At 40.4% G+C, this 22,608-nt stretch overlaps 1 long non-coding RNA gene across 4 annotated transcripts in view; it reads right to left on the reverse strand.

The window, feature by feature from the left end:
• The window catches only part of LOC147366276 (uncharacterized), a 60,268-nt gene that overhangs the window by 30,570 nt on the left and 7,090 nt on the right, over window positions 1-22,608 (reverse strand). For 2 of the 4 annotated variants that reach the window (XR_015132469.1, XR_015132466.1), the window contains exons 3-4: window positions 20,035-20,127; window positions 16,069-16,202 (exon numbers count right to left, since the gene is read on the reverse strand). This is a non-coding gene — a long non-coding RNA (uncharacterized LOC147366276). The remainder of the gene's footprint in view (window positions 1-16,068; window positions 16,203-20,034; window positions 20,128-22,608) is intronic. The other 2 variants (XR_015132468.1, XR_015132467.1) reach the window with 1 other exon arrangement.

Here is a 22,608-nt window from a genome sequence, read left to right on the forward strand (position 1 = left end):
CAATAGAGGGTTGCCTGTTTTACCGTCCCTAGACCTCACTGAAATATAGATTCTATCTCAACTATGCCACTGCAACACTTCACACTTTAAAGACTTTATCTAACTGGAAATTGCTGTAGCAATTTCCAGTTAGATAAACTTGAAACTGACCACACTCGCCTTATTAAACATTTTTTTTCCCTTTGGCTTCCATGATACTAAATTGCCTTCATTTTTCTCAGCCTCCTCCTCAGACCCACCTCATATGCTCAGTGCTTGTTTTCTTCTCTGATCTCCTAGAGACTCTTCTGTTTTTACTGTATATACTATACTTTTCATGGGTGATTTCATATCTCCCTTGGCAAAAATTTCTAGCTTTAAATTCATGATTCCCAAGTAATCTTTAGCCAGGAATTTTCTCTAGGGCTTCACATCTCCCTAATCAACTGCCTTCCGAATGTCTCCATTTCTATGTTTGATAAGATCCAAAATGTAATCCACTGAAAACTGAACTCACTTCTATTCCCATCATTTCTGCTTCTCTTCCCGGTGTCTGTATCCCAGTGAAGGCTGCCACTGGCCAGCAAATGCACCTGGATGCCTCACCGAGTCCATCCTTGCCCTTTCCCTCCTCTCAACAGAAACACAAGTCTGTTCCAGATTTTCACCCTCCTCCACAAGACCCCTGAGCTCTAGCCCTGGTGTGTCTTGATTGGTTACAACTACTTTAAGTCAATAATGATAGAATCATTCCCCTCGCCAGTAAGTAGGTTTGCGTGAGCATGTGATAAAATTCTGGCCAATGAGACAAGAACTGAAATGCACTTTGTTTCTGGAAAAAGGGTTCTCATTTAATAAAAGACACAGGAAGAAACTCCCCCCTTGGTTGCCCTTTTAACTTTGTTGCCATGGATTGTTACCTAAAACTGTTAGGCATCCTGTGTTTCCAGCCAGAATTTGCCTGAGAATTTGCCTGAGGACAAAGCACATGAAACAACAGAAGACAGAATCAAAAGAATGCAAAGCCTATTATACAGAGTGAAGGAAGCCAGAAAGAAAAACACCAATACAGTATACTAATGCATATATATGGAATTTAGAAAGATGGTAACGATAACCCTGTATGCGAGGCAGCAAAAGAGACACAGATGTATAGAACAGTCTTTTGGACTCTATGGGAGAGGGAGTGGGTGGGACGATTTGGGGGAATGGCACTGAAACATGTATAATATCATATAAGAAACGAATCGCCAGTCCAGGTTCGATACAGGATGCTTGGGGCTGGTGCACTGGGATGATTTGGAGGGATGGTATGGGGAGGGAGGTGGGAGGGGGGTTCAGGATGGGGAACACGCGTACGCCCGTGGCAGATTCATGTTGATGTGTGGCAGAACCAATACAATATTGTAAAGTAAAAACAAATTAAAAAATTTAAAAAAAAAGAATGCAAAGAAGCAGAACTAGAGCCCCATTCCTCAGATGTTCTTCTCTCTCTCTCTTTTTCTTAAACTTTTTATTTTATATTGGAGTATAGCCAATGGATAATGTTGTGAGTTTTAGGTGCACAGCAGTGACTCAGCCACACACACATATCCATTCTCCCCCGAACTCCCTTCCCATCCAGGCTGCCACATAATATTAAGGTTGCTCTTCTCTCGAATGGTGATTCAAATCAGTGGTTTTGGTGATTCAAACCAGTGGTTCTCAAACGTAACCTGCAAAAACTTCTGAAATAGATACTGCTCAATTCCAATTCCAGAGATTTTGATTAAGTAGGTATATAAGTGGGACTCAAGAATTCACATCTTGAACATGCTCCCAGGTGATGTTAGTACTGTTTGTTCAAGAAATGCACTTTAAGAACCACTGATTTAAAATCACTGACCCACGTTTCCTACCATGTGCAGCCAAACACGGTTTAATGGATAAAGCTATGCACTTCACTGTCAAAATCAGAACCCTGTGTCTCATTTGAAGCTCTCTTCTTTTCTCCACACATACAACCTCTCCCAAAATGTTATTCATTCTACTTTCTAAATATTTCCCATATTTGCAGGATTTCTCCATGGTGAACATCATTTTCTAGTTCAATCTCTCCCTTGGATTAGTGCAGTACTTGAACTGGCTTCTAGTCCCACCACTCTGTCCCCTTTAGCAGTTCACCACCATCAGGGTAAGTTTTCAAAAATGCAAATTCTGTCGTGTCTCATTTGCTTAAAGCTTCACAGAGGCTCCCCAGGCCTTCCAGTACCTTGAACCACAGTCCTTGGCCGCACATTGCACAGACTTGCTCCTGGTCACTCTGCATCTTACACTTGCCCACAACGGCTTTCCATAATGTCTCTAGTTCCACAGTGTCTTGAGTTCACTGTGCTCTTCTGTTTCATAGGCTCTTCTGTTCTCTTCCACCCTGGGCCCTTCTCTACTTGCATTGCACTTATTTATTTTGAATTAAAGGTTGTGTTCAGATATTTCTTTCTCAAAAAATTTTTCTATGATCTCCCAAGTGTGGGTCTGAGACACCTCCTGCAAGCTCACACAAAACTCTTTGCTTCACCTCCGACAGCATGTTTTTTATTGCCTTGTAGTGACCTCTTTCCTCATTAGCACACTTTCAGAGATCAGGGACCATGTCTATCTCATCTGCCTCATAATCCCTCACATAATGCTTAGGACCACATTGTCATTATCCTCATCCTCATCTTCTTCATCATGTTCATTATGTCGTCTTCCTTCTCCTCATCTGGCAAACAGACAGTAAGCTAAGGGCCTTACATATTTAATGTTCTAACTGCCATATTTTGCCATAAGGAAAATTAGGTTCAAAGAGACCAGGTAATTCACTGCAGGAGGCAGTGAGCAATGAAAAAGCAGGATTTGGACCCAAAAGGAATCTAATCCTAGAATTCTCCCTCCATTCCTCCTTCTTCCGATAACAGTATGACAATGCCTGATTTTCCTCTAGAAAATCACCCCTTCTCCACCTCCCTTGCCTGAGATTTTAATTCTTCTATTGTCAACCCTCCCCACCCCCAGCAGCATACATCCAGTGGCCTGTGAGAAGAGGCTTAATTGCAGTTTGCCAGATGGGTGCAAAACCTGTCACTGGTCCCATTCCCAGTTCACTCAGGTAGCTCTTCTCCACTCTCTGGGGAATGACTGGCCAGTGATGCTTTTCACTACACAGGTAAGACTGGGCATATATTGGAGAGAAAGGGCTATCCTTTCAAGTATTTAAGTCATCTGTCCCAATCCAAACTCTGAAAACACTAGGTTCTAAGAGGAAAAATAAGTGTTGACAGACTTTTTAGGCTTGATAAATTAGTAAAGCGAATAGAAAAACAAAAAAATATTCTGAAATACAAAAATGAAAACTCCAGCTATTCACAAAGCCCATCTCCAGGCCACTCCTGACAATGGCACATAGCTCAGTGGCTAATCTGTCTGGCTCTATGGCATATGACAAATTCTGTGAACTCTTGAGCACAAGGACTGTTTTTCATCCCTGGATGCCCATCATTGAGAACAGTTACTGACATAATGGTACTCAAAAAAAAAAAAAAAAGAGAGAAAGCTGTTGTGCATATAATCCAATATTTTCATGAAAGGTCTCTTCCGTCTCAGCAAGATAGTTTAAAGAGAAATTTGGTTGCATAATTTTGAACTTGAGCTTTAATCTGTCTGACCAGATGCTAGTGCGACCATTTCAGAATTGAAATGAAAAAGTTAAGTTGTCCTCGATTCTTTCATCGCCAATTCTCTGAGGCAGAGAGATTTACATAACTGTCACCCTGTCCGTAGTCCAGCCAAATTTCATTTTGCTACCACGCCTGGCCCCTGTGACCTTGGAGTAGCCCTCTCTTATGCCTCAATCCACTTTCTTCACCCTGGGGCAGCCTGTATGCAGCCTCTCATTTTCTGCACAGGCAGGCATCTTGACCCCATTCAATATTCTCTGGTGACAAGACCACATACGATAGAGCAGCGAGAAGGACAAGGTGAAGGACAGACCCCAGGGCCGGCCTGCCATCACTCCTGGTTCCTTAACCAGGCAGCGGCTGCCCCGGAGAAAAAGTGCGCAGATGCCTGGCAGCCTACTGGAACAATCTATTCTTGACACTGATGAATTTTTTTCTAGTCAGCACTGTAATGAGCAGACTCAGAGCCTCAAAATTAAAGTTCCTGAGAAAAGAACATCCTGAAGATTGTTTGCCCTACATTACAGAAATTCATCTTAATGGGTAGTGACTCAACCTTCTTTGTTCATTGCAAACGTAAACAGGGCTGATTTTTAAGGGTGTGTGCCTGGTTAAACATATTGTAGACACCCTCTTTATAAAGACTAACACCTGGTTAGAAGCTGCAGTTTATTTTGTGGAGAGTGTTTAGTTTTCACATAGAATAGAAATTGAGATAGAGGTAGTTAAATGAGATTGACAGATGCGAGATCATGAGTGTCCTTCTAGATCCTTCATTTTTACTAAAAAGGACGTTATCAGAACATTTGGCAAAATTTTGAGTGCAGTATGAAGATGAGCGGAAGGTAATGTATCATTGTTAATGTCCTGATTTTGATTGTTGTATTATGGTTATCTTGCACATCTACCACATGCAAAAAAATGGTGAGGTGCAGACTAAAAAGAACAAAAATTGTCCCAGGTTGCTTATAGCCTAACAGGACAGATATCAGATGCATGTAAGATGACGGAAAATACAAAACGCAATTCCATAAGGACCAAATATCACACAAGAACAACGGTTCTTTATATTTTCTCCACCAATAACATTGATCCTAATACTCCTTCTTGAAGCTTTATGGAGGTTGAGACCCAAGTCACTGTGAGCTGGATCCAATTCCATTCCATTCTCCTCCATTAAAGGAGCAGGGGCTTTCTTGGTGGCTTCACATTATTCTAATACTGGTTTTTAATTTATGCTAATTTAATTTTAAAAGGTAAATGCGGGACTTCTCTGGCAGTCAAGTAGCTAAGACTCCACTCTCCCAATGCAGAGGGTCTGGGTTCAATCCCTTGTCAGGGAACTACATCCCACATACCACAACTAAGAGTTCTCATGCTACAACTAAAGATTCCACAGGCTGCAAGTGAGACCCAGTGCAGCCAAATCAATAAATAAATAGTCTTAAATAACATAAAAGGTAAATGATTCACCATTTTGAGGACATCATCTCTATCTAACTCATCTCCAAAACAGTTTATTATTATCTCTCAGATTAACTCAAATTAATACATTTTGAGTATGGCTAATTTTTAAATGTGCTTCTCAGGTGGCTCAGTAGTAAAGAATCCACCTGCCAATGCAGGAGACTCAAGAGGGCCAGGTTCAATCCCTGAGTTGGGAAGATTCCCTGGAGGAGGAAATGGCAACGTATTCCAATATTCTCTCCAGGAAAGTCGTATGGACAGAGGAGCCTGCCAGGCTGCAGTCCACAGGGTAACAAAGAGCTGGACATGACTGAGTACACACACAATCTTTAAATGGGGCAACAAGTACAATTACCACCCTTCCCACTGTCCCCCCATCATTAAGAAGTATTTCCTGCCCCCTCTAAGAGCAGCAATCACAAACCTTACCTAGTATAACAACTTGGGAATCTTAATGCCTGCCACTTTCTCAGTAGCTCTTTACATATCTACCAATAACACTGTGATAATAGATTCATGAACAGCTCAAGTTTACTCCAAAATTGTGGAGTATGCTAGGTGGTGAGAGGAATACAGTTCCTCAAGATGCTTGTAGTTAGAAGAGGGAGATGATAAACATGACTGAACTCTTTAATACATACAGACAAAACATGTACAAAGTCTCCTTCTCTCCCTCACACTATAAGACTTGGAATTTTTCATCTCACCTTCTCTGTCCACTGACTTGTAACAGAATGCCATTCTCTCCCAGCAACCCCACTCCACAAACAGGCAAATTTCACTGCCGTTGTTTGGGAAAGTTCATTTTTCAGGAGCCGGGGAGATGTACTTTGTGGTGACAGCAGTTTTCCTTACTTCCCTGAGTGTATTTCCACTTGAATAAATCCAGGACTGGCGCACCCACTACCGAGCCTGGAAACAGGATGAAATGTGATCATGGCCATGGAAACACCCGCACTAGAAGGATTCCTCCCAGCTCTCTTTGCGTCTCTCAGGCTGGGGTAAGTCAGGGTCTAGGAACGCAGGGGACAGGTAAAAAGAAACTGGTGATGGCAGAAAAGGAAGAAGAAGAGAAGGTTAAAGACTCCCCTCTTTCACCACAGCTTTTTGCACTCCTAACCCAAGCTCATTTCTTCATCTTTCACTCTTGGAGAACAGAGAAAAGCCTCTGTAATGCCTGATCTTCTGTCCCATGCAACTGAAGTATCAGGCCACCTGTTCAGGTCCTTTTCAGTATCATAGAGCAAGAGTGAGCGGGCTCACTCAAGCTGATGTTGATCTTCTTCCTGGGGGCCTACGGATCTCTGAATTGACGTCTTCTCAGAATCCTCCATATTCCTTAGCTCAGCACCCTCCAGTGCTGGACCCTAAACCATGGTCCGGTGCAAGAGGAAAGGTGCAAGGTCCTGTCAAGCCACCTCAAGAGCCTGGAGTCCCCCAGTACATGGCCACCTGCTTGTCCCAGTGCCAACTATAGCTCTGAGCAGGATGGGTGGATGGGCTGGATATTGTCATTAGGTGGAAAAACGATGATACAACTATATCTCATCTTTCCAAATTCATCTGCAAACTCTCAGTGAATCTCAGTTCTTGAATCTTCTTTTCTCTTCTACCCACTTTCACCACACATAAGAGTTACTCGTATGCTTTTCCCAAATGACTGAACTGCCTGAGCCCTTCTCACTCTTCTTCTTACCTCACAAAAGCTAAATAAACCCTCCTTAGAGAAAGGCGTAAAAGAAAGGGAGAGAGACACAGAGATGAAACCAGGAAGAAAGTGGAAGCTGAGAATATTCATGCGACTTCAAATTTTGATTCATCAGAAGTGTACCTCTCCCTCCCCCTTGACTTCTATTAACATCAATCCCAGATCCCCATGTAATCACAGACTAGTTCTCCATTAAGCTACCCCACGCCCCCAAGCCAGAGGCCAGGGTCGGCGGCCGGGAGGAACAACCCCACGACAAAGGAGCTGTGGCTGCGCGAGGCCTAGAGGAGCTATCCCACGCTGAAGGTCAGGAACGGCTGCGGTGAGGGGATATCCCTCCTCCAAGGTAAGGAGCAGTGGCTGCACTTTGCTGGAGAAGCCGTGAAGAGATACCCCATGCCCAAGGTAAGAGAAACCCAAATAAGACGGTAGGTGTTGCAACAGGGCATCAGAGGGCAGACACACTGAAACCATACTCACAGAAAACTAGTCAATCTAATCACACTAGGACCACAGCCTTGTCTAACTCAATGAAACCAAGCCATGACCATGGGGCAACCCAAGATGGGTGGGTCATGGTGGAGAGATCTGACAGAATGTGGTCCACTGGAGAAGGGAATGGCAAACCACTTCAGTATTCTTGCCTTGAGAATCCCATGAACAGCATGAAAAGGCAAAATGATAGGATACTGAAAGAGGAACTCCCCAGGTCAGTAGGTGTCCAATATGCTACTGGAGATCCATGGAGAAATAACTCCAGAAAGAATGAAGGGATGGAGCCAAAGCAAAAACAATACCCAGCTGTGGATGTGACTGGTGATAGAAACAAGGTCCGATGCTGTAAAAAGCAATATTGCATAGGAACCTGGAATGTCAGGTCCATGAATCAAGGCAAATTGGAAGTGGTCAAACAAGAGATGGCAAGAGTGAACGTCGACATTCTAGGAATCAGCGAACTGAAATGGACTGGAATGGGTGAGTTTAACTCAGATGACCATTATATCTACTACTGAGGGCAGGAATCCCTCAGGAGAAATGGAGTTGCCATCATGGTCAACAAAAGAGTCCAAAATGCAGTACTTGGATGCAATCTCAAAAACAACAGAATGATCTCTGTTCGTTTCCAAGGCAAACCATTCAATATCACAGTAATCCAAGTCTATGTCCCAACCAGTAATGCTGAAGAAGCTGAAGTTGAACGGTTCTATGAAGACCTACAAGACCTTTTAGAACTAACACCCAAAAAAGATGTCCTATTCATTATAGGGGACTGGAATGCAAAAGTAGGAGGTCAAGAAACACCTGGAGTAACAGGCAAATTTGGCCTTGGAATATGGAATGAAGCAGGGCAAAGACTAATAGAGTTTTGTGAAGAAAATGCACTGGTCATAACAAACACCCTCTTCCAACAACACAAGAGAAGACTTTATACATGGACATCACCAGATGGTCAACACTGAAAACAGATTGATTATATTCTTTGCAACCAAAGATGGAGAAGTTTTATACAGTCAGCAAAAACAAGACCAGGAGCTGACTGTGGCTCATGATCATGAACTCCTTATTGCCAAATTCAGACTGAAATTGAGGAAAGTAGGGAAAACCACTAGACCATTCAGGTATGACCTAAATCAAATCCCTTATGATTATACAGTGAAAGTGAGAAATAGATTTCAGGACCTAGATCTGATAGATAGAGTGCCTGATGAACTATGGAATGAGGTTTGTGACATTGTACAGGAGACAGGGATCAAGACCATTCCCATGGAAAAGAAATGCAAAAAAGCAAAATGGCTGTCTGGGGAGGCCTTACAAATAGCTGTGAAAAGAAGAGATCAGATCAGTCGCTCAGTCCTGTCCGACTCCTTGCGACCCCATGAATCGCAGCATGCCAGGCCTCCCTGTCCATCACCAACTCCCGGAGTTCACTGAGACTCACGTCCATCGAGTCAGTGATGCCACCCAGCCATCTCATCCTCTGTCGTCCCCTTCTCCTCTTGCCCCCAATCCCTCCCAGCATCAGAGTCTTTTCCAATGAGTCAACTCTTCACATGAGGTGGCCAAAGTACTGAAGTTTCAGCTTTAGCATCATTCTTTCCAAAGAAATCCCAGGGCTGATGTCCTTCAGAATGGACTGGTTGGATCTCCTTGCAGTCCAAGGGACTCTCAAGAGTCTTCTCCAACACCACAGTTCAAAAGCATCAATTCTTCGGCGCTCAGCCTTCTTCACAATCCAACTCTCACATCCATACATGACCACAGGAAAAACCATAGCCTTGACTAGACGAATCTTTGTTGGCAAAGTAATGTCTCTGCTTTTGAATATGCTATCTAGGTTGGTCATAACTTTCCTTCCAAGGAGTAAGCGTCTTTTAATGTCATGGCTGAAAAGAAGAGAAGTGAAAAGCAAAGGAGAAAAGGAAAGATATAAGCATCTGAATGCAGAGTTCCAAAGAATAGCAAGAAGAGATAAGAAAGCCTTCTTCAGGGATCAATGCAAAGAAAGAGAGGAAAACAACAGAATGGGAAAGACTAGAGATCTCTTCAAGAAAATTAGAGATACCAAGGGAACATTTCATGCAAAGATGGGCTCGATAAAGGATAGAAATGGTATGGACCTAACAGAAGCAGAAGATATTAAGAAAAGGTGGCAAGAATAGACAAAAAACTATCCAAAAAAGATCTTCATGACCCAGATAATCACGATGGTGTGATCACTGACCTAGAGCCAGACATCCTGGAATGTGAAGTCAAGTGGGCCTGAGAAAGCATCACTACTAACAAAGCTAGTGGAGGTGATGGAACTCCAGTTGAGCTATTTCAAATCCTGAAAGATGATGCTGTGAAAGTGCTGCACTCAATATGCCAGCCAATTTGGAAAACTCAGCAGTGGCCACAGGACTGGAAAAGGTCAGTTTTCATTCCAATCCCAAAGAAAGGCAATGCCAAAGAATGCTCAAACTACCACACAATTGCACTCATCCCACATGCTAGTAAAGTAATGCTCAAAATTCTCCAAGCCAGGAGTCAGCAATACATGAACCGTGAACTTCCTGATGGTCAAGCTGGTTTTAGAAAAGGCAGAGGAACCAGAGATCCAATTGCCAACATCCGCTGGATCCTCGTAAAAGCAAGAGTTTCAGAAAAACATCTATTTCTGCTTTATTGACTATGCCAAAGCCTTTGACTGTGTGGATCCAATAAACTGTGGAAAATTCTGAAAGAGATGGGAATACCAGACCACCTGATCTGCCTCTTGAGAAATCTGTATGCAGGTCAGGAAGCAACAGTTAGAACTGGACATGGAACAACAGACTGGTTCCAAATAGGAAAAGGAGTACATCAAGGCTGTATATTGGCACCCTGCTTATTTAACTTATATGCAGAGTACATCATGAGAAACGCTGGGCTGGAAGAAACACAAGCTGGAATCAAGAATTCCGGGAGAAATATCAATCACCTCAGATATGCAGATGACACCACCCTTATGGCAGAAAGTGAAGAGGAACTCAAAAGCCTGTTGATGAAAGTAAGGTGGAGAGTTAAAAAGTTGGCTTAAAGCTCAACATTCAGAAAACGAAGATCATGGCATCCGGTCCCATCCCTTCATGGGAAATAGATGGGGAAACAGTGGAAACAGTGTCAGACTTTATTTTGGGGGCTCCAAAATCACTGCAGATGGTGACTGCAGCCATGAAATTAAAAGACGCTTACTCCTTGGAAGGAAAGTTATGACCAACCTAGATAGCATATTCAAAAGCAGAGACATTACTTTGCCAACAAAGGTCCATCTAGTCAAGGCTATGGTTTTTCCTGTGGTCGTGTATGGATGTGAGAGTTGGACTGTGAAGAAGGCTGAGTGCCGAAGAATTGATGCTTTTGAACTGTGGTGTTGGAGAAGACTCTTGAGAGTCCCTTGGACTGCAAGGAGATCCAACCAGTCCATTCTGAAGGACATCAGCCCTGGGATTTCTTTGGAAAGAATGATGCTAAAGCTGAAACTTCAGTACTTTGGCCACCTCATGCAAAGAGTTGACTCATTGGAAAAGACCCTGATGCTCGGAGGGATTGGGGGCAGAAGGAAAGGGGACGACAGAGGATGAGATGGCTGGGTGGCATCACTGACTCGATGGATGTGAGTCTCAGTGAACTCCGGGAGTTGGTGATGGACAGGGAGGCCTGGCATGCTGCGATTCATGGGGTTGCAAAGAGTCAGACACGACTGAGTGACTAAACTGAGCTAATAGGACAACAACAGGAAATAGTTCATAAATTTTTGAGAAATCATTTTCAATGAGTCAGTTTGAGAAGGAGTTGATCAAGGACTTATATTTGCCTTCTTCGGAAGTTTCTGGGCATCACCTCAGGCACTCCTGAGGAAAGCCTTTATATAGTTTTTGAGCCAGGGGTTTTCTATGGTCCATTATAATCCTTCCTCAGCTATTTTTAAGCCTTGATTCTGTTATTTTGGGCTATTTTAAGGGACTTAAAGAGTTTGGTTTGTTACATTGGGAAAGAAAATGTTACGTACTATATTTTAGTGGTACATTCCCCACAGCTTATCAGTTCTTCCTTTATTTACCTTGCTTTTCTAGGAGAAATGTATAGAATTAAAACAAACTAAAGTTCTAGCCTGTATAACTATTTCAGGAACCTCAAATTTAGAGCCAAGGCTCCAATTCTTACTCTATTAATAAACTACTTGCTGTGCAAATTTTGGGAAACATTGACCTGTCTCTCTCATGAGGTTGTCCTGAGGAGCCTATTAGATGATATGTAAAAGTAGGTTGACAAAATATAATATGTGGTGTAAAAATAAGGTGTCATATTTAAAGAAGTTACTAAAACAAGAAGATAAATGCAAAGCCTATATGAAAAAAACACATGAGACTTCTTTTTGCTAGAATTGTCTATTTTCTCTAAATACTTTAAAAGACTGTTGGAGTAGGGGAGAGTTTCTGAATCTTAAGTGCTTCTTTAAGAAGTCTAAAGGGCTTCCCTGGTGGCTCACACAGTAAAGAATCTGCCTGCAATGAGAGAGACCTGGGTTCGATCCCTGGGTTGGTAAGAACCCCTGGAGGAGGGCATGGCAACCCACTCTGGTATTCTTGCCTGGAGAATCCCCATGGACAAAGGAGCCTGGCAGGCTACAATCCATGGGGTCACAACGAGTCAAACACGACTGAGAGACTAAGTACAGACGTCCTCTGCTACCATGTGGATTGCATCTATAAGTAAATTTAACCCAGTAGGTGCTAGAATATGTTCTTTGTTGTTCATTGTGGTTTAATCGCTCAGCTGTGTCCAACACTTTGTGACCCCATAGACTGTAGCCCACCAAGCTCTTCTGTCCATGGGATTTCCCTGGCAAGAAGACTGGAGTGGGTTGCCATTTCCTTCTGCAGAGGATCTTCCCAATCCAGGGATGGAACTGAGGTCTCTTGCATTGTAGGCAGATTCTTTAGTGACTGAGACACCAGGGAAGCCTGTGGTTTTCGTTACTTGGCTGCTGCTGCTGCTAAGTCGCTTCAGTCGTGTCCGACTCTGTGAGACCCCATAGATGGCAGCCCACCAGGCTCCCCTGTCCCTGGGATTCTCCAGGCAAGAACACTGGAGTGGGTTGCCATTTCCTTTTCCAGTGCATGCAAGTGAAAAGTGAAAGTGAAGTCGCTCAGTCGTGTCTGACTCTTAGCGACTCTATGGACTGCAGCCTACCAGGCTTCTCCATCCATGGGATTCTCCAGGCAAAAGTACTGGAGTGGGGTGCCATTGCCTTCTCCGTACTTGGCATAAATGTCCAAATCAAAAACTGAAGTGCACCTCTTCTCTCCAGACAATTTGATCAATTATTTCTTAGAACTATTTAGAAGTAAGGTATGACATAACCAAAAGACCAACTGGCTATGACTAACAGACTAACATCCTACATCAGTGTAGGAAACATAATTGATTGAATAACTTGGGCTCAGAGTGGATATGAGAAGGTAGATTCTACTCATTTTTTTCTGTGCACGGAGCTTAGTTCATACCTCAGGATTTCATAGCACTGAAGTCACTTACAAGAGAATAAGATTCTTACTCAAGTGCTTAGGACTTTGTTCCTGTATCACAGCATAATCATGTAAGTCTTACATCTCATCAATATATCCTTTTATCTCATACAGTAAACCCTTACATTTATTATCAAAAAACCACCATATAACACCCTTTATTCTGTGTTGCTATTTTTTTTAATGTGATGCTTATATTCTCAGACAGAACTACTTATTTTGTAGCATATTTTTACAAAATTAAAAAAGGCTGAAAACTTTTTTTTGGTCTACATATTGAAGACAAGTTCATTAAGGTAGTACAGAGCGGATGAGTTTTCTAAAAGATTTCTTTCATATGTTCTTTGCAGACTGCCCAAGAAAATAGATAAACACTCCACCAAGTCACATCGTATTATGAGTGATTTGATCACTGGTAGCTGGCATGAACAGCAATGAAAATGCAGTTTTAAAAAAATTAAATGCTGAGCTGGTCACACCCAGTCACCAGGCAAATATTATAAACACAACTCCTGTGATTTTTACCATAAGGAGGCTATTTGTCTTATTTATTTCTAGCTTCTAGCACAGTGTCTGATCCTAGTAACCATTCAATAAATATGTTTAACATAGTCTGGTAAAATAGAAATAGCCAGAGAAAATAGCTGGAAATAAAGATTATGGTAAGTTTTCCTCTTTGCTATGTTTTTCCTTTTTTTCTAGAAGAAGGCAAAAGTATATTCTTTATTGGTAATTCACACCAGCAACTCCCTTACAGCAAATTTCCAAGTAACTATAAGTATCTTTAAAAGGATGCATAGAAAAAGTCACTGTTCATGGTGGTTAGAAAGCATGTTGATAAGACAGACCGCAGCTTTTGAAAAGAATATGAAGTAACCTGAGCCTGCACAATAGTCTCTTATCCCAGACCACTCTGTATACAATTGCTTCTTACAACATGGTTTGCAGGAGTCAACAATCACCAAGGAAGAATAAATTGAACATGCAACCATTTCTCAAAGCAAGTTATTTTATATTCTGTTAGTGTTTGTATAAGAGACACTTTCTAATTTCTGTCCAACTCTTCAACATAAGCACTGAACAATAAACCCTGAAATTTCATTTTCTAAACAAAATGTAAAGTTGAGACTAAGTATACTGATTGTGGAACTGATTCGTCCAATGATACTGAAATTCTTTCATTTTCTTCCCATCTCCCTACAAAGTGCTATAACCCGAGAAGAATTTTCTACTTGAACATCATTATAACTTTAGGGGACATGGTAGATACAAATGACAAAACTGAATTAAAATGATAATATAGACACAAGGTCTGGAAACCATTGTTTGTCTATTTTTAATTTGTTTAAGTGGATGTGCTATATGCTGTAAGGCCAGGAAGGAAACAAAGTTATCATGTTATAGTCAGAAACTGGTCACGTTAAAAGTTTTTGACCAGACAGGTATGGACCAAAAACATCCAGAGGAAGGTTTTTTTCAAGTTTTGAAAGTACTGGTACAAGAAGAAAAGAGTACAAAAAAACAACTAAAATAGAAAACTCAAAGATGATGGATATAAGAGACAGTAATACAAAGAGGGTGTGAGAGAGAATGAGAAGATAGAAGAAAATCAGAGAAATATATTCATTTTACCATACTTCAAGAGTTTTAAAAACAGATACTTTGACATGGTAATTGTACTTATAGGAGTGTATAATAAAGGAATACTGCTAACTTTGAATTAATTCATAAGAGTTACTTTCATTAAAAAAACAGAAAACAATCTTGTACAAAGAAGGGAAATATTAATTAAATTATGAAACACTAATAAGATGGAATATTTAAGATGTTTAATGTCTGCATAGAGTATTTCAATGACCTCAGGAATTATTGTGGTATAACATTAAAAAGAAAGAATAAACTTAGAGTATAATATCAACTTTGATATTAAAATATTTTATTTTTCTTAAAAATAAAAAAGAAATAAAGTTTGAAGTAAATATTTTTAAATGGTCAAAAAAGAGATAAATATATCCATTCCAAAGAGAAATTCCTGGGACCAAAGACAATGATCCCATCTACTATATGGCCAAACCCTTCTTAGCATATCTTCAAATTCCCAGGAGTCTACCTTCTCATGATTCTTTGTCCCCAGTCCCTGCATCTACTCAAACTATTTATTTTACCTCATGTCAACTTAATCTGGAGCCATCAGTATCAAGAATTATCATCAACTTTCATAAAAAAATGACACTCACCTTGAACATTTCTGAGTTGAATAGAAATCTACTGATCATCTAAACCATCAAGGATGACTGACAGGAGAACGAATGAAGAGACAGAAATCCACTTCAAATTATTTCTGCCTTTTACTGGCCTCATTCCATCTTCTCTTCTCTTTCTTTTCAGGACTTAAACACAAAATCTATTTTCCTGTCTTCCTGTTTGATCTTAGCAATGCCTCCGAAACCTCTGCACCAGCAATAATTAAGCCCCTGGATATATATAGAATGAGGGGAGAGTTGTGGAGACTGACTTTCTACCAATAATTGTCAATGTTTTCTTCTATTTAAATTAAAATGTGCATATCATATTTTCACTTCATTGCAAATAACTTAGGGATCTTATGCAGTCAATAAGATCTTATTTTCAAATAACATTTATAAATACAAAATGCTTATGATATGATAAATGAGGCATAAGGATATATGTGTGATACAATAATTTATATAAAAGTTGTATACATTTATAGCCTTAAAAAAAACATCAGAAAAATACAATAAAATATGTAAAGTATCTGGACAGTGAAATTGTATGTGATTATTACTTTCTTCAGTAGATATTTTATCATATGAAGAATATTTTTAATATCAGGAAAAAAATGTAACATATTTAAAGATGACTCAGGGTCATACTCAGTAAAATTGTTTTTATATTAAGGTAATATCTGATAAGTTAGAGTTACAGAAAGAAAGTTTTCCTTTAAATGTGAAATATTAATACATACTTCATTTGTCCTTGAAACTTAAGCCATTTGATTCCTTGAGACACTGTGGATTTGATTTCTCCTTGTGGCTGCCCTGGTGGCTCCAATAGTAAAGAATCTGCCTACAGTGTAGACCTGGGTTTGATCCCTGGGTTGGGAAGATCCCCTCAAGGGAATGGCTACCCACTCCTATATTCTCACCTGGAAAATCCCATCGACAGAACAGCCTGGCAAGCCATAATTCATGGGGTTGCAAAAAGTTGGACACATTGAGCACCTAACAGTTTTTCACTTTGGGGAATTCAATCCTTTCCAGAATTTAAGTGATACACTAGCTGAAAAGAAAGGGAAAGAGAAAAAGAAATTATAAAAATAATATATGAACTAGAGATACAGTTGCATACAAAGTATTTCTTTCAATAAAAATTTTCATTATGAAGTATTTAACCAAGTGTTTTAGTTTGAAGACTTGGCTATGATCCTCTGAAGTTAAGTGAAATGATGAAATTCTACCTGAGGGCCAAGTTTTTAAAAAGTTGCTGATAATGATAATGAGATGAATAAGAAAAGTTCCTGTCCTTAAGCACTTCATGTTTTTTTGGAGACACCCAAGATGCTGGTAGGAAACCAAAGTTTATACAGTTCCTTTTTGCTTTGAGCATTTAATTATAACTAATGCTTACTTTTTACTTCTGAAAAAATATTCTTACTGCTTTGAAGGAACCATATGCAACTTCCTCCTCCTTCCTCCAGAAAAAAAGAATGTAAAATATCTCAATGATTTTTTTCATTCATTACATGTTGAAATGATAACATCTAGGATACAGTAGGATGAATAAAATACATTATTAAAATTAATTTCACCTTTTTAAACTTATTTTAATTAGGCTGGTTAAATTTTTAAAAATTATATATGGCTCACATTAAACACTAGTACCTGTTCATTGCACTAAATGGACTCAGTTTATTTCTGTGGAGGAAAAAATAGAGAAGACCACTTTTCAAGGCATATTTGTATAAAACACACACTTAACACTTACGCTTTAATTTTAGTAGTCAGCCAAAAGTGAAGTGTCAGCCAAAGTGAAGAAGTACACAAGATTTAGCTAAAAAAGAATTGTGTATGAGCACTGAGAGTTTTTGTGACTATATTGTGATGACTGTATAATACAGTGGAAACTAGTGACTCACCTCTTTTATCTTTGGGGGTAGAGTGGAAAAGCTCTTTTCCAACTTAGCAACTTGCAACTTGTTTTATATGACTGAAAACAAGTATTTTATTTACAAAACTCATCAATAGATGCATTCTTATGAGTTTTATAATTTAGTCTTCTTCAAAGGATTATTAGACACTTTAAGTACAAATTCTACATCCATCGAGATGCATCTTTATACCAGAGAAGAGCCTCTTATTACACACCCAATGACCACAAATACTGTAAGAATGAAATTAGCCCTTCTCTATTCTCGAGTTGAATAAATCAAATTCTCTTACTATTTGCTGTGATTCAGACTCAGTATTTGCAGTTTCTCAGTTAAATGTATGGAGTTCAATGAAATGTCACTAGAAAGCTTAAGACTCACAATACATTAAAAAAAAAAAAAGACATTTTTGTTCTTCTCAGTATACTTTCATGGACATCAAGAAGGTATGTTTAGAATTTATAAATAAAAATTCAGAATTGCAACTTCTTAGAATTCCTCCCTAGAATCCCTAGTTCAAGGCAGAATGACCCACACCCATTCTCTTCCCACCTCAGGGTCCCACGCACATGTACAGGCTGTTCCTCGCACACATGTGGGCATCTCCACAAACAGCTCCTCCCTTGTCCGCCATCCCTGGCGTCTAGGAATAAACTGTAGAATTCCTGTCTCTCAGTGATTCTCTTCAGATTTCCATCACCTGATGTTTTATAACATTCCAGGATTTTTGATGAACATATACCTTCACATCTAGTATTTGCTAAAATTGTTTACTAAACATCTATCGTTTTGTTTCGGCTTCTCGGGTGGTGCCAGTTGTAAAGAATCTGCCTGCCAATGCAGGAGACACAGGAGATACGGGTTCAATCCCTGAGTCAGGAAGATCCTCTGGAGGAGGAAATGGCAACCCACTCCACTATTGTTGGCTGGAAATTTTCATGGACAGAGGAGCCTGGCAGGCTACCATGCATGGGGCTGCAAAGTCAGACATGACTGAGCACGCACTCACCAATAGCTGTGGTTACGTAGGATTTTATTTCTTTTCTTTTTATGTAATATAAATAATAACGTATCAGTCTTGAATTTGTTTTGTTGCTCTAGAATAAGTTTTGGAGATCTATCCAACTTTACTATGATTTTGTCCTTAAAAACCATAGATATTATTGTGTGTGTCAGATTGAATGTACAACAGGCCATATAAATGGAACTCTGACACACAATCTGAAACAACCAGCTCAGGAAACCAAGCTCTTAGCTACAGTAACCAGTCCTGGTATCTGTAAGTCAACCTTGTTTGTTGTTATTTGTTGTTGAGCTGCTAAGTCGTGTCTGACTATTTTGCCATTCCATGCACAGTAACCCACCAGACTCTTCAGTCCATGGGATTTCCCAGGTAAGCATACTGGAGAGGGTAGCCATTCCCTTCTCCAGGAAAGTCAGACTTGTAGGAACCAGCAATCAACTGTCCCAGGGAGTCAAAAAACAATCTCTAAAACAGCCCTAAATGGCAAGAACTTGATTCATAACTGATAGCTTCCCTGTTATCCCGGTTGCCAACTTAGGGCCAACTAGAAAAAGCAAATGGGCACCCCTGAACAATCACATGGGCTTCCTGGGTAGCCCAGAGGGTGAAGAATCCACCTGCAATACAGGGGACCCCAGGTGGATCCCTGGTTCAGCAAGTTTCCCTGGAGAAGGGATAGGCTACCCACTCCAGTATTCTTGGGCCTCACTGGTGACTTAGATGGTAAAGAATCTGCCTGCATTGTGGGAGACCTGGGTTTGATCCCTGGGTTGGGAAGATCCTCTGGAGGAGGGCATGGCAATCCCGTCTAGTATTCTTGCCTGGAGAATCCTCATGGACAGAGGAGTCTGGTGGGCTACAGTCCATGGGGTTGCAAAGAGTCGAACATGACTAAGCAACTAAGCACAGCACAACCAATTGTATAGGATTTCCTATTCTTCTTAACCCATCTACAGCTTTCCTATACCAACAGTCTTCCATCAGAGCACACCTAAGTCTTCCCTTTTATTCAGTATAAATCTTTCTGGCTCCTCTGCTTGTCTTTGAGTCTCTGCCAGACACAAGTATTGGTAGCCGACTCCTTTGCTATAACAAGCTCTGAATAAATAATCTTTGCTTGTTCTCATTTGGTTAGTCTTTATTTCCACACATAGCAGGCAATGATAGCTTTCATGCTTAATATTATTTATTGTAATGAAGCAGTTGGCAAATTTAACTCTAGCACATGTTGGTTAATATTTATTTATTTTTAATTTACTGAATTAAGTAAAGAATTTAACAAATAATTATTTCATATTTTACCATCAAAATTTCAGTTGGCTTGTTTCCTTTATAGAGCTAGCGGTGGCTCTAGTAAAAATGGAATTTAGACGGCTTAAGGAAAATATTCGCAAGGTTTTATTCATTTCCAGAGTTAGCAATAAAAGCAAACTTCTCAACAGTAATTTACCCAGTGAATGACAGATTCTTTGAGTTCTACACATAAGGATGAGTCATCACCAAAGGATGTATCATATAGTGAAAAACAATGCTTATATCTATAAAGACTTTTTACATAATTTGCTTTAAAAAAGGATGTTAAATCTGAATATATAATTGATTTTGTTATTTCAAAAGCATTTGGTAAGAGGAAGAAAACAGTGTGATATTTAGAGCAGTAGAATTCTAACTCATCACAGGTTGAAAATTAACATGAGTTCCCAGATATCTTCTCAGTCCTTATAGTAAGCTGTTTATGAGGTCTGTGACATGAAGCTATTTTAAAATTCAGACCATAAATCAGAAGTAGTCATTTTGAAGACAGATAAAGTAACTGGTAAACTCTAACTCTGGTTTTTCTGTTTTCTGCAGATAGTAGCAAAGCATTTCCAAATTGCAGCCGTCTATTCCTCTCCCCTTCACTGAGTATACATCTTTCTCCAGTCTCCCAAAACACTCACGAAGTAATTTCTTCAACCTTTTCCTTCTCCCAGTATCCAGTAACTTCTCAAGGTGAGGATGTGAGATTTTCCATCAGAATCATCAGAAGGTGCCTGTCAAAATAAAGATTCCTGGGCTCCAACCCAGGCCAACCAAACCAGAGTCTCAGGGAGTAGGGGCAGAAGAATGTGCATTTTCACCAGCTCTCCAGGTGCGTGGGAAGATCCCCTGGAGAAGGGATAAGGCTACCCACTCCAGTATTCTGGCCTGGAGAATTCCACAGACTGTACAGTCCATGGGGTGACAAAGAGTCGGACATGACTGAGCGACTTTCACTTTCACCAGGTTATCCCATTGCACATCTGGCCTAGGGGTTACTGTTTAAAGCAATGTCTACCTCAGAAATCTCATCAAATCTCTTGGATTCACAGATGGTCTAATATGATAATGACAACATAATATATATATAAACATAATACATATATATTATACATATATATAACATATATATATATATTAACCTTAGACTCATTTTTTAAATTCAATTTGTTTCTCTAACTTCTGATAAGAAACATTTCAGCTCAAGAAAAATAAAACCAAATTTGTCATATTTGCCACAAAAGAATCTCCTTGGCTTCTTTTTATCAGTCTCCTAGTTACCAACTATTTAAACATTTAAAAATAAGAGTCACCTTAGGACATCCCTGAAAGTCCAATGATTAAGATTCTGCACTTCCAATTCAAGGGGCATGAATTCAACTCCTGGTTGAGGAACTGAGATCCCACATGGCATTCAGTATGGCCCAAAAAGTATTTTAAAAAAATCATCTTTGGCCTTTGTCCTCACACTATAAATCAAATTTGTCACCAATCATGTATCTTCTTCTTTCACTAAACATCTGACTAGCCAGATTTTATCTTTAAGTCAATTACTATTACCTGAGCACCTGCTATATGCTAGGAAGTGGTGATATAAACGATCAGACCTGACCCCTGAGAAGGAAACAGCAACCCACTGTAATATTCTTGCCTAGGAAACTCCATGGACAGAGGAAGCTGGTGGGCTACAGTCAACACAACTGCACAGAGCTGGTCATGACTTAGCAACAAAAACAAAACAAAACAAAACAACCTGATCCTTGCCTTGATATGCTTACAGTTGAACTAGCATGAGAATCCAACAAATAAATAATTCTCTGTGCTAAGTGTGTGTGTGTGTGCTACGTTGGCTCAGTCGTGTCCGACTCTTTGCGACTCCATGGACTGTAGCCTACCAGGCTTCTCTGTCCATGGGATTCTCCAGGCAAGAGTACTGGCATGGGTTGCCATTTACTTCTCCAGGGTATCTTCCCCACCCAGGGATCAAACCCAGGTCTCCCTCATTGCAGGCAGACACTTTACCCTCTGAGCCACCAGGGAATACTATTTCATGATGCAGAAAAATTACATGAACGTTAGCATTCTTTAGCGTAATTTTATCATTTGTAAAGTTTTATTGAAATATTACAATGTTCAATTTTTACATATTATCTGTGGCTGCTGTTATGTTACAACTGTGTAACTGAGTAGTTGTGACAAAAACTGCGTGGCTTACAAAGCCTCAGCTATGTACTATCTGACTCTTTTTACAGAAAAAAATATTTACTGACCCTTTTCCTAGAATAACTAGTTGGGGCAATGTGAAGAGCCTCAGGTATGAGGATTGAGCCCAGGTAATCTAGATAAAGAAATAGATCAGAAGTAGAGAAACTGGGAGGAAATAAATTAAACGTGTTTTCTGCCTCAAGTTTTTTCTTCAATGATTTCTGGTAGTCATCATTCTTCTGGTTAATATTAAGTCACAGAGCATTGTTGTTGTTCAGTCACCCAGTCATGTCCAACTCTTTGTGACCCCATAGACTGCAGCATGCCAGGCCTCCCTGCCCCTCACCATCTCCTGAAGTTTGCCCAAGTTCATGTCTATTGCATCAGTGATGCCATCCAGTCATATCATCCTCTGATGCCCTTTTCTCCTTCTGCCCTCAATCTTTGCTAGCGTCAGGGAGTTTTCCAGTAAGTCAGCTGTTCACATAAGATGACCAAAATACTGGAGCTTCAGCTTCAGCATCAGTCTTTCCAATGAGTGTTCAGGGTTGATTTCCCTTAAGATAGACTGGTTTGATCTCCTTAACTATCCAAGGGACTCTCAGGAGTCTTCTCCAGCACCACACAGCATTGCTGCTGCTGCTGCTGCTAAGTCGTTTCAGTCGTGTCCGACTCTGTGCAACCCCATAGACGGCAGCCCACCAGGCTCCGCCGTCCCTGAGATTCTCCAGGCAAGAACACTGGAGTGGGTTGCCATTTCCTTCTCCAATGCATGAAAGTGAAAAGTGAAAATGAAGTGGCTCAGTCGTGCCCAACTCTTTGCAACCCCATGGACTGCAGCCTACCAGGCTCCTCCATCCATGGGATTTTCCAGGCAAGAGTACTGGAGTGGGTTTCCATTGCCTTCTACCCACACAGCATTAACCCTGAGCAAATTTAAATCATTAATATTTCTCCATGGAACTCGCCATGTGAGCTCCCCATTTCACTCTCTCCATATCATTACTGTC

The sequence above is a fragment of the Bos grunniens genome, chromosome 9 (genome assembly GCF_055505025.1).
Source record: "Bos grunniens cultivar Pamir isolate PY7600 chromosome 9, Bosgru_T2T1.0, whole genome shotgun sequence".
Taxonomy (NCBI): domain Eukaryota; kingdom Metazoa; phylum Chordata; class Mammalia; order Artiodactyla; family Bovidae; genus Bos; species Bos grunniens.